General features: G+C 39.2%; 1 protein-coding gene across 1 annotated transcript in view; it reads left to right on the top strand.

Annotated features, from left to right (window-relative positions):
- Window positions 1–12,951, top strand: part of LOC127527635 (uncharacterized) — a 286,851-nt gene that overhangs the window by 140,323 nt on the left and 133,577 nt on the right. The window lies entirely within an intron of this gene.

The following is a 12,951-nucleotide window of genomic DNA, read 5'->3' as shown; positions in this document are numbered from 1 at the left end:
CACTCTCTTGTTAACCTTTCCCACACTCTTTATAAACACTTCCTATGCTCTTAAACACTTTCTACATTCTTAAACACCGCAGACCAACACTGCACACAGCATGCAGCGATCAGACGTCAATGTGTCTGCACTCGCTTTGTGAAGGGGGGCAGCTGAACTGAAGCTGAGCAGAAATGGACTTTGTGCTGCTTCTGCCAAAATTCCTGCTTGTCGCTCTGCGCGTTCGGAAGGAGGAGTGTGTGTGTGTGTGTGTGTGTGTGTGTGTGGGTGTGTGAGAGCTGAACGCACCTTCGCTCAAACCCCCCCTCCCCGGAAGCGCAGTACGCTCCTGCCACTTCGCATTGTCAAGGGGGTGGGGAGCTGAATGAACGCTAAGGAGAAGTGGACTTTGTGCTGGCTTTGTGCTGCTTGTCGCTCTGCCTGTCAATAATTTTAAGCCTGTACACCACCTATTTTCTTGTCTCACTGTCTTGTCTTGCGTGAAGTTAAAATGTTTTATAATAGTGAGATGTTACTCATATCCTTAGCCCGACATCCACATATCATATGTGTTAACAAAGTGTGTTTTATAAGTTTACATGTGTTTAAAGCATGTGGGATGGGTATTTTAAGGCTTAAACTATAAAAATGTTTATTTATATGGTCTTTCTATATCGCGGATTTTCTCCTGTTGCTGATGGGTCTGGAACATAACTTCCGCGATAGGCGGGCAATCACTTGTTATTTAAAAACCCGCGAAGTCGTGAATCCGCGAAAAGTGAACCGCGAAGTAGCGAGGGATTACTGTATATATATATATATATATATACACACACACAGGTTAAAGTAACAGCTCTCAAGGTAAAATTGAAACAGTAAACTAAAGTCACACAGAATGTTTTAAGATGGATGAGTTTGCAAATTTGCGAAAGCTTTTCAATGGGTGATTTTGAAATTTCAAAAAAGTAAACAGTGTGCTGTATTCGAGATACTGTATCTGAATGAAATTAAACTATCTTGACAAACTTCTTAATGCCAAATTTAAGCAAACTCAGCCCACTGGGATTTGACTTGTTCCATGCAGACAGATAGAGAGATAGGGTTATTGCAGTAGGTGCTTCTCGCATGATTTGTAAGCACTAGGGTTGATCAGTGAATTTTGCCAAAGTGTTATTTGTAGCCAATTTGCTGTGTTTGCGTTCACCCTTGTTCATCGAATTATTTAGTGATAATTTGGGCGGTTTAGGAGAATTTATTTTTTATACCAGTGCCCCAGAATGCTCTGCAAGGCCAAGGCGACATCCTCCAGAGCTGTAACAGCCAACATTGATGGGACCGCCACCCCCAAAGTATATTATGCTGATCATTTGCATTACAGACTCTGTGAGTCTAGTTATCTGTACTTGTAGCCAAATGTGCAGGTTAATCTTCGAGTTCCATGTCAACATAAGAGAAGGAGGCGCATTCCCTATATATGCATAAGGACATTGCGTGGCGAAAGTGAAAACAAACCTTGAAGGAGCCTGACATCAAACAGAGCAGACTCTATGAAATAATAATAATAATAATAATAACGAAGGATTTATTACTATTTAGAAGATGTTTCTATCATTTCGATAGAATAAAAAGTGCAAAGCATCAGCATAGACTGTTTAGGGGGCCTTCAGCGTGACTTGAAAAAATAGAAAGAGCCAGCAGTTTCAATCATGACACACCACTTTGAATTTTCAGCCTTTAAAAGATCTATGTATTTTTTCTGACTTTTGACTATGATTTCAGCATTTTCGCTTTGTCTTGATGAAATATATGATTGCGCGTCTCTTGACTGTGGTCTTTCTTCTTTGATCTCACCTACTTCTGCTGCATAGCTCAGGACACCTTTTTGGCCACAATAATGAAACATATACAGCATAAATAACAAGTCACCTCTACTTGTGTAGTTGTAATGTATTATAATAAACAGTTACAATTTTAAAATGTTAATTTTGTCAATTGCAAGTATCCAAACTGCTTGACTAGACCACTGAATAGAGTAGGTCCAGCTACTTTTATAGTTACAGCTTACATCTTTGAATTGCCAGACGTCAGCAGGGTTTGTGAGCACCTGTAAAGATGGTTTTAAACGGGCCCAACATTATCAAATACTAGGCAGTAAAACCATCTGACTGGGAAATGTTGAAAGCCATTAAGCAAATACAAGTTGTTACCAGAATCAAGATGCTAAAACCATAACTCAAGTTGATAAATGGAATGCTATGAGTCATTAACCAGAAAGTTTGTTCAAGGTTTTTCACCAACGTGCAGGTCGATCTTCGAGTGCCACATCAGTATAAGAGAAGGAGGCACGTGCCCTATGTATGCGTAATTAGCCACGTGGAGATAAAAAACAAACTTTGAAGGAGCCTGACATCCACCCCCAAACACAGGAGACTCAATGAAATAATAACAACGAAAGTTTTATTACTATTTACAAAATGTTTCTATCTTTTTGATAGAAGAAAAAGTGCAAAGCATCAGTACAGTTTGGAGAGCCTTCAGCATGACTTCAAAAAAATAGAACGAGCCAGCGGCTTCAACCATGACACGTCCCTTTGAATTTTCTACCTTTAAAAGCCCTACAGTTCATACTTTTTCTGACTTTTGACTACGATTTTGTTTTGATGAAATCTGATTGCGCATCGCTGACTGCATTGGTCGGTGGTTGGGACTGCTGCTGCACAGCTCACATCACTTTTTGGGCACTCAATACGGTCCAGTGTAGTTGGCAGATGTTTCCCTAACCTTCAGGAACACTTTATAACCACCATTATAATCTAGTCGAGTCTAGTTCAGTTAGTCCTGACTTTAATGCAGTTCGCCAAGTTCAGCATATATTGAAAACAGTTCCGTGATTTCGGGGAACTTACAGCAAAGTAAACTCGGCAATGTTCGCTCATCACTAGTAATCACATCTGAAAAAGGCAAAGATCAAACTTTTAAGTCTTGAGCAGTTATGTTAAGATTACAAAGCTACACCTGAAATAATGGGTTGCACCCACTACAAGAAATACCCCTTAGGTTAAATTGCAACTCTGGCTTTGCCCCATTTGGAACGTATGAACACGTACCTTAACATGGTTTGCCCCCTGCAAGTCAAAAAACAGCAATCACTGTGTTGCGGTACTACTTTAACGCGTATCGATTACTGCAACTTGAACCCCTCACTGGATACCAGCCTGAAGGAATTACTTACTCTTACAGTTCCGAGAGACACTTGCCTAACTGAGTGGCGCTTTTATATTGCTCTGCTGCATGTTAAGGTTTGCTCCTGCTGTGGAATAAGCTGTCATGTTGTGCAATACTGGGTGCGATTTATACAGCTTATAAAATGAAAGAATTGAATTAATTATTCAGTTTAAAAACAGAAAGCAAGTAAATGTTCAATGTAACATAATGGCAGCATTTGTTTCAGAGGCTAAGTAGCAGCTGGGCAGACACAATCACTTCATAAGTGGTCTACTCTTCAATCGAGGCAAAAGACTGAAGGAAGCCTAACTCATAGCACTGCTCTCTTCTCCTTATTGTGGCATATGGAAATAAACAGCTGATATCTCTCTATTCAACAGCACACACTCCTCTATCCATTCTCTGAAACTGCTTAATCTAATTTAATTGCTAAAGGGAACTACAGCCCTATCCCAATTGCACTGGAATATTTTATTGGATTTTAATAGTTTAAACTTACAAATAAGAACAGACAAATGCTACAACTACCAAGAGTGCTGCAATATTTAAGAAAAGTGCACCTACTGCATTAGACATTTGCAAAATGATCACCAGTTTCTTCATTTAGAAATACGCCCGATTTTAAATTCAGATGCACTACAGTTAAACAGAGTTGACAGCCTTCCCAGAGTTGTCTTATTCGAGGTTGCCATCTAAGGGGCTTTTGATGCAGTAGTTCAGCTGGACCGACTTTTATACTTTAGTTTCAAACTGGCAAGCCAAACAGGAAACCTTTGAGGAAGACAGCTGGTTTCTCATATGTGCAGTGTCATGATCATACACTCAATTTCCAGGTCATTGCTTAAGTCAGCAAGTTGTGAAGCAACCTATTTTATTATATTGCCCATGTGGGAAAGAACTTTAAAAAATGGTTTATAACTTAACAAAATGAAAAAAAAATTCAGACAGAGGCATGCTAACATGTACACAAAAACTCCCAAAAGAATTCTGGGTTAGAGATTCAATGTCATTCATATTACTTCCATTAATTCATTTTTTGTAAATACCACAAAAGTGTATTATTAAATACGCTATCCTGGCAAGGCCGGATGGTTTCTTACCTGGCTTGGAGGCTTTTTATTGAAAGGATGTGGGTGGATGGGCATCCCGCCCAGGTTGGTTAGTGTTACCGTTCCCAGTCGGTAGGCCATTATAATGGATGGACACGGAGAGACTGCTTAACAAGGCCATGTGCTCTCCCAGTACACTAGGTGGCAACACCCTTCTGGGGTGCTTTGTTATTCAGAAACCTGCAAGGCTGCACTGGAGTTGTAGTTTTGGTGGGCAGCCCTGTCAGGGTCCTCGGGCGCTACTAGGGGGAGTTGCTGGAGGCATGCTCTTTTCACGAGGAGGTTGTGCCTGACCCAGAAGTGCTTCCTGGATGCAATGTGATAGCACTGGAAGTACTCCTGGGTCTGGTATAAAGTAAACTGCTACGCTTCATCCAGGCAAGTTGGTACTGTGTGGAAGAAGGACAAGACTCACTTGGGAAGAGTGGAGGAAAGGGGAAGAAGAGAGATGTGCTTGTGTTGTGGTTATTATTATAAAGAAACCTTTTGTCAAAGACATTTATTATAATAAACCTTATATGTAGTGAGCAGAAGATAACCTGATCACCAAAAGGCATAAAGTTGAAGACGACACATTTCTTTTCAGCATTTTATGCAACATTAGTGTATTGTTTTTGTTTTGTACAGTTGTACAGTGAGAAAAGGAAAAAAGCACCATGCAAAAGTTTGGGCAAAAGATATTTGAGGTCTCATATAACTTTTACCAAGGTCTCAGACCTTAATTAGCTCATCAGGGCTATGGCTTGTTCACAGTCATTCTTAGGAAACCCCAAATTGCAAAGCTGTATAAATTTTCTGACTCCTCAAACCTTGTCCCACCAACCAGCAGCCATGGGCTCCTCTAAGCAGGTTCCTAGCACTCTGAAAAATAAAATAATTGATGCTCACAAATCTAGAGAAGGCTACAAGAAGACAGCAAAGCGTTTTCAGGTAACAGTTTCCTCAGTTCATTATATTATTACGAAATGGCAGTCAACAAGGAAGCCAAGTTGAGGTTTGGAAGACCAAGAAAATTTTCTGAAACAAGTACTTGTTGGATTGCCAGAAAGGCAATAAGACCCCCCTGTTTGACTAGAAAAGACCTTCTGGTAGATTCAGCAGACTCTGGAGTGCTGGTGCACTGTTCTACCTGAACCAATATGACCTTCATGGTAGAGTCAGCAGAAGAAAACCGTACCTGCATCCTAGCCACAAAATTCAGTGCCTGAAGTTTGCAAATGAACATCTAAACAAGCCTGACGCATTTGAGAAACAAGTCCTGTGGACTGATAAATAGAACTTTTTGGTAGCAATGTGCAAAGGTACGTTTAGAAAAAAAAAAAAGGTGCCAAATTCCAGGAAAGAAAACCTCTCCAACTGTTAAGCATCAGGGTGGATCGATCATGCTTTGGGCTTGTACTGCAGCCAGTGGCACAGGGCACATGTCATTAGTAAATTGAAGAATGGATTCAAAAAATACCAACAAATTCCGGAAGCTAACATCATACCATTTCTAAAAAAGTTGCAGTTAAAAAGAAGACGGCTCCTACAACAAAATAATGATCAGAAACACAATTAAAATCTACTAAGGAATACCTCAACAGGCACAAGCTGATGATTTTGCCATGACCTAAACACCACTGAAAATCTATGGATAGATCTCAAAAGAGCAGTGCATGCAAGGCGGCCCAAGAATCTTAAAATCGGAAGCCTTTTCCAAGAACGAAAGGGCGAAAATACCCAAAGTAAGAACTGAAAGACTCTTAGCTGGCCAAAAAAAGCCTTTACAAGCTCTGATACTTGCTAAAGGGAGTTACTAAGTACTGATCATGTTGGGTTCTCAAACTTTTGCTTCAGGCCCTTTTCATTTTTTTGGTATTTTGTACCTGTGAATGATGGAAATGTATATTTTAAGCAAGGTTACATTTTTAAGAGATGTGTCATCTTGAACTTTTATGCCTTTTGGTGATCAGTTAATCTTCTGCTCACTTAACTATTCACAGTAACAGACATTTTAAGCAAGGAAGTCCAAACATTTGTATGTCATTGTATATGAATATACTTACACACACACACACACACACACACATTCCCTAATGACATATATATTATATAGATATATAGATATATATATATATATATATATATATATATATATATATATATATAAAAACATATATATGTGTGTGTATATACAGTGCATCCGGAAAGTATTCACAGCGCATCACTTTTTCCACATTTTGTTATGTTACAGCCTTATTCCAAAATGGATTAAATTCATTTTTTTTCCTCAGAATTCTACACACAACACCCCATAATGACAACGTGAAAAAAGTTTACTTGAGATTTTAGCAAATTTATTAAAAATAAAAAAATTGAGAAAGCACATGTACATAAGTATTCACAGCCTTTGCCATGAAGCTCGAAATTGAGCTTAGGTGCATCCTGATTCCCCTGAACATCCTTGAGATGTTTCTGCAGCTTCACTGGAGTCCACCTGTGGTAAATTCAGTTGATTGACAGGATTTGGAAAGGCACACACCTGTCTACATAAGGTCCCACAGTTGACAGTTCATGTCAGAGCACAAACCAAGCATGAAGTCAAAGGAATTGTCTGTAGACCTCCGAAACAGGATTGTCTCAAGGCACAAATCTGGGGAAGGTTACAGAAAAATTTCTGCTGCTTTGAAGGTCCCAATGAGCACACCAACGCTTCCCATCCAACCTGATGGAGCTTGAGAGGTGCTGCAAAGAGGAATGGGCGAAACTGGCCAAGGATAGGTGTGCCAAGCTTGTGGCATCATATTCTAAAAGACTTGAGGCTGTAATTGTTGCCAAAGGTGCATTGACAAAGAATTGAGCAAAGGCTGTGAATACTTCTGTACATGTGATTTCTCAGTTTTTTTATTTTTAATAAATTTGCAAAAACCTCAAGTAAACTTTTTTCATGTTGTCATTATGGGGTGTTGTGTGTAGAATTCTGAGGAAAAAAAATGAATTTAATCCATTTTGGAATAAGGCTGTAACATAACAAAATGTGGAAAAAGTGATGCGCTGTGAATACTTTCCGGATGCACTGTATATTGTAATCAGTACAAGGTGAGCCCCAAACTCAATAATACCTAAGAGAGTCACAGGTTCAAATAATGAATTTTAATCCAACAAGCACTAAACACAATTAAACACAGTCAAAAACCATAGAGACAATAAAGCTTTTCCGCTTCTTCCATCTCCAATTGAGTGTTGCCCACTGCCTCCCATCTGACTTCTCGAGGGAAAGCAGTGAGATCCCTTTATACTGGACCTGGAACAGCATCTGGTACCTGTCATGACTTGTGGGGAGTACTTCCTGGTTGTTTTGGGAACCTGGGGTAGACCTACCTTTGACAGCACCCCCTTGAGGCACCCTGATAGGGTTGTACCTCCGGACACCAGTTCCAATGATCCCCTGTGGGACACCTGCAGAAGACCACTGCCATCTAAGTTATGTAGAATGGAACTGCTCCTGGTCTCCTGCTCGTCTATCCCTTGGCACCTTACATTTTATCCCCAAGTCATGCCATCATCCAGCTAGCTTGGCATTGCCAAACACAGAGCAAGTTCCAACTCTGAACAAGACAGCAGGGCACAAAGAAAATAGTAAATTCCAAAAATGATTTTTTATTGTGTAAAGAAGAGTTTCTCAAACTTGTGCCTGGAACAAGATCGGCTTCTGTTTTATGTTAATTTTACCTAAAATTAGAAACGCAACATTTCTAAAATTAAAAATTGGAAATGGAAACTGTCTACTTGCAAAACAATTCTTTAGTAAGACACTGTTACTGTCAATGCTTTCACTTATAACTGCCAAACACACATTTTTATTTTTAAAAAATGTAGGAACAGCATAAATACTTTATTACAAATGAGCCACTACTACTGAGAATGTTGTGCTAAAAGCTACAACATAAATAAAAAACTTTTAAATAGGATAACATAACTGAGCCAACAATCCTTTCACCCAAAGGAAACAAATCACTTACTCGTAACAGCCATTCATGCGCCCATCAATATTAGGCCAGGTTAGTCATGCAAAGGGATGTGAGAAAAAACACAAGGACATGGGATAAATGTACAAACTCCACACAGAACAACTTGGGTAAGACCAAAGACTCCTGCGAGTTGGATCACCCTTGAGGAATCGGGCCACATGGCCATAGTGCCATAACAGATGCTCCCACACAATGCAGGTAATGTGCCTCATTCGGGACTCCATGAGCAACCGCTCACTTGACAGAAAGTCAAACAGACGGTACCCAAGGACTCTCCAAAGAGCCACAGTACCAAAGGAGTCCAGTCCTCATCTCAGGTCACTGGATAGTGCCCATGTCTCGCAACCATATAGCAAGACAGGAACCACCAGAACTCTAAAGACTTGGACCTTCGTACTTTTGCAGAGATAGAGAGCGGCACACACCCCTTTCCAGTGACCTCATGACCCCCCATGCTCTCCCAATCTGTCAACTTACTACATAGGAAGAGTCAACAGAGACATGCATGTCACAGCCGAGATAAGTAAACCTCTCGACAAGGTCGACACTCTCTCCACAAACAGACACACTGCTGATGGCTGTGCCCAAGAGGTCATTAAAGGCCTGTATCTTGGTTTTTATCCAGGACACTCGCAAGCCCAGACACTCAACCCCTTGCTCAGTCTCTCGAGAACCCAGATCAAAGCCTCCATTGATTCTGTGATGACCACAGCATCGTCAGCAAAGTCAAGATCAGTGAATCGTTCTTCGCCAACAGATGCCCCACAACTGCTGGACCTCACGACATTGCCACCCAGTCCATGCAAGCATTAAACAAGCATTGTAGCGCAAATGCAAATATTGGCAGTTTTTTTTGCAGCCTTTGTTGATTTTCATAAAGTGTTCAACACAGTTTATCCGGCCTGCCCTGTGGGACATCCTGAGACTTTGTGGGATCGTCCTCAAAATTGTTGGATATCATGGCCGGCTTGCAGCAGTAGCGCTAACCACTTAATCACCCCCCCACTCATACGGAGTAAAGAAATTCATTTTTCAACTTGAAATTACAATAATAACATAGGAAAGGGCTGTCTATCAAAGCACAAAACCACAGAGAATAATGAATGAAAATGCAACATAGTACAGTAACTAGAGTTTATGAAAATAAATGCTCAGATGTCAAGAAAGAACCAAAATGAAATTCAAGACATTTCCAAAAGAAACACACAATTAAACTTACTCAGTGAATAAACAATAGCATCTCAAAGAAAAATTCCACCTTGTCTCCAGTTGACAGACTTTCAAGCATTAAGTATGCTGAAACTTGGAAAACATAGTTTCTTTAAATCTGGCAGTACAGCTTGTAAAGAATGGTTCATTAAACATTCTTGTGGTTTGAGACTATTATGTTACTTCTGTTCTCCAAAAACACAAAAAAACACATTATCAAGGCAGAATTCATTTATCTGAAAAATGCATTTTCCCAATTAATGCACTAACACCAAAGTCAACAATAACTTTGTAGGCATACAAGCCAGGATTACACCTGAAGCCATTTTAATAGAGGCAGCTTCAAAATGGGCTTATTGCAATTCAGAATTGCCTCCTGCAATACATTTAACAACCAGTATAGATTATTTCAAATCTTGGCATCGTTCCCATTTTTGAATTAGCTTCATCCTGAAGATCACAAGGAGGAGGAGACTATCCCCACAGCAACAGCACAGCACACTTTTGCATTAGCTCACACACATTTACCCATGTTGGTTAACAGAATCAATACTTGATATCAACTTTGTCTGCATTTCTGTTGTGTGTGGTATGAAAAAAGCAGTAGCCCAAATAATGCTCATATAAATCACATTTCTACAAAGGGCACCCTAGATGGACAATGAACAATTCTCCACACACCATGAAGCGACACAGTACCTGTACATGCTACTTCACTATACTGCTGAACATGCTAGAACTGATTATTTGAATAGTGCATGAATAATCTGCACTTCTGGAAAGTACTGGCACCGAACAGGTGGAGGAAGCAGAAAATTTCTATTAAAAGCAGTGCATTCCTGAACCTTTTCAATGTATTTAATTATTTTGAACACATTAAATGTGTTATATTCTTTCTCAGTATGCAACTTGTACACTTAAACAACTGCCATTGCTCACTAACTACAGTACATAAAACTTCTTGAGTGATAAAGTATTTTTTAAAATGTTGCTCACCAGTGACATCTGGTGGAGGAGATACATTTAAAAAATACATGAAGACACTCTACCTCGGGGTCTCCAACCTTTCCCCACAAAGAGCTACTTTTTGAAAAATGAAAATGGCAGAGAGCTACTCATGTTTTCTAACGTTTATTCTCATAGCTTATATCACCCCAAATAAACTGAATAAGCTTGTTTTGCCTAAACATTTACAAAATGTTGGTGTCTACACACATTTTGCATTAAAACCTCACAAAAAGTATTTATTTCACCTGCAAGTGCATTTTGTATTTCTGTATGCATTTTCTAATGTATCTCACACTGTTGAATTAAAACATCAATGCTGTCAAAACAAAACAATGTATTTACAAATACACAGATATTACTCATTCATTTGTCATTTTGTTCCATGTCACTGTTTCACTTTATTCACATGTCCAGTTGCATGTGTGATGTGTCTTTTAGTTAGTCAGATGACTGGCACTGCATGGAGTCAACAAGAGAGGTGTATGGTGTATGGAGAGGTGTAGCCACTTAGGTTCACTCTTATGGAGTCATTTAAATGTTCCATCTGTCAGTCTTGTTTTGAACTTTGATTTCATGACATTCAGGTCAGAAAATGCAGAGTTACAGAGGCATGTAGACCCAAACAAAGCAGACATTTTCAGAGTTGCTTGGTGAAGATTCTTATAGTTATCTGGCTCTACTAAGCTCCAGAAATGGTGAGAATGCTGTCGAGACTTTAACTGCACATTATTTTGAAGGTTTACAAATAAATAATATATAAAATCCAATGTCTGTCTGTTTGTATGTCTGTCCGCTTTTCATGAGAGAACTACTTAACAGATTTAGATTGGGTTTTTTTCTATAATTTGCTTGAACATTCCAGTTGATTTTACGACTTCTCTCATTTCGCTATGTATCATAGTTTGCTTGCGGTACTGATTTATTTGCCCGAATCCGAGAAAAAGGCAGCTGACTGAGGGGAAGGGCCTTCTTCACTCACTCGTCAGCTTCGGGGCGTGTTCCTTAACTCCGCTTAGCTAGCGAACGAGAGAACAATTGAATTCAACTTTGTTTGATATTTAAAATAAACTGTTACTTGGGTCTTGAGGAGTTTGAGTCCGGATATTTTCTTCAGTGTATGCTACATTGAAAAGATAGATTGCAATTCAGATTGTGGATCACGATATGATTTTTTGGAAAGATCGCCCACCCCTAATTTGACTAATCAAGTTTGTAAATTTATGTAGGATTCATTAACCTTTTGGCGAGCTACTTGGAAAGGGGTTGTGATACCGGTAGCTCGTGAGCGACATGTTGGAGACCCCTGCTCTACCTTATAAATATTAAAAAAAACACTAACAATCAGAACAGCAGCTCATATATGGTGTGGGAAAGATTGTGGTTATAGAAAAACACACATATTTAAATTCTTTTGAATATACAAATGATGTCCCGCAGTATACTGCCCAAATAACTAGACATTTACTTTCATCCATCCAAGAACCCATCTAGTCGACATCACAGTTGAAGGTCTTGGGATGGAATAAATCCTGAATGGCACATTGCTGTCAATCACTCAGTACTCTCACTCATGCAGGGTAATGCATAATAATGGCCAAATTAATTTAGAATGTATCTGTCTTTGGGATGAAAACTACAGTTATCCGAGAAAAAAAAATCCCACACAGATATAGGGAGGACAATCACACTACATAGACAATGCCTGGAATGAGATTCGAACCCAGACCTCTAAAGCTTTGAGACAGCATGTCTAAATCCTGTATCCCAGATGGTAACATGCAACTTGAAAAAATTTTTTAACACAGCGACATAATACATTAGATACAAAAATTATGAATTATATATATGTTGCAAATGACATGAACTCAGTTTAGCAAAAAACAAAGGAAAAACACAAGGCTACAAAATCTTTCAAGCTTTCTGCAATTTGTAACCTCGTTTTCAATTTCAATTAAAACTCAGAATTAAATTGAATTTTTAAATGACCGTATGGCTCATGAGATAGCAGGGACAAGTGTAAATTTTTTTGTGTCTTTAGAAAACTCAGCGCAAATGATATTTGCAGCCACTGATGCGTGAGGTGTCCAATTATATTTCCAAGTTCTGGAGGTGCCCAGTCGTAGGGCCCAGGAATGCCAAGGAAGACTTTGTCCGCACCTCTGTAACCCAGCACTGGAAGAAGCTGGTATCAAAATGTACATACACACTTAGTTTATTCCAAACATAAAATGCAAAAAAACAAAAAAAACAAAAAAAAAGCAACAACAAAATACAGAAACACATTAAACTTCTGTGGAGCAACTTGCAACAGAAGGCAAGAGAAGATGTGTGAATTGTAGCACAAAAAAATTCAAGCTTTCTCTGTATTTAGTGGTAAACAGAAATTGTTTCAAGGACTGGCATAAAAAAAA

This window comes from Erpetoichthys calabaricus, chromosome 4, assembly GCF_900747795.2.
Source record: "Erpetoichthys calabaricus chromosome 4, fErpCal1.3, whole genome shotgun sequence".
Lineage (NCBI taxonomy): Eukaryota > Metazoa > Chordata > Cladistia > Polypteriformes > Polypteridae > Erpetoichthys > Erpetoichthys calabaricus.
This window is presented reverse-complemented; position numbering and strand designations above follow the sequence as displayed.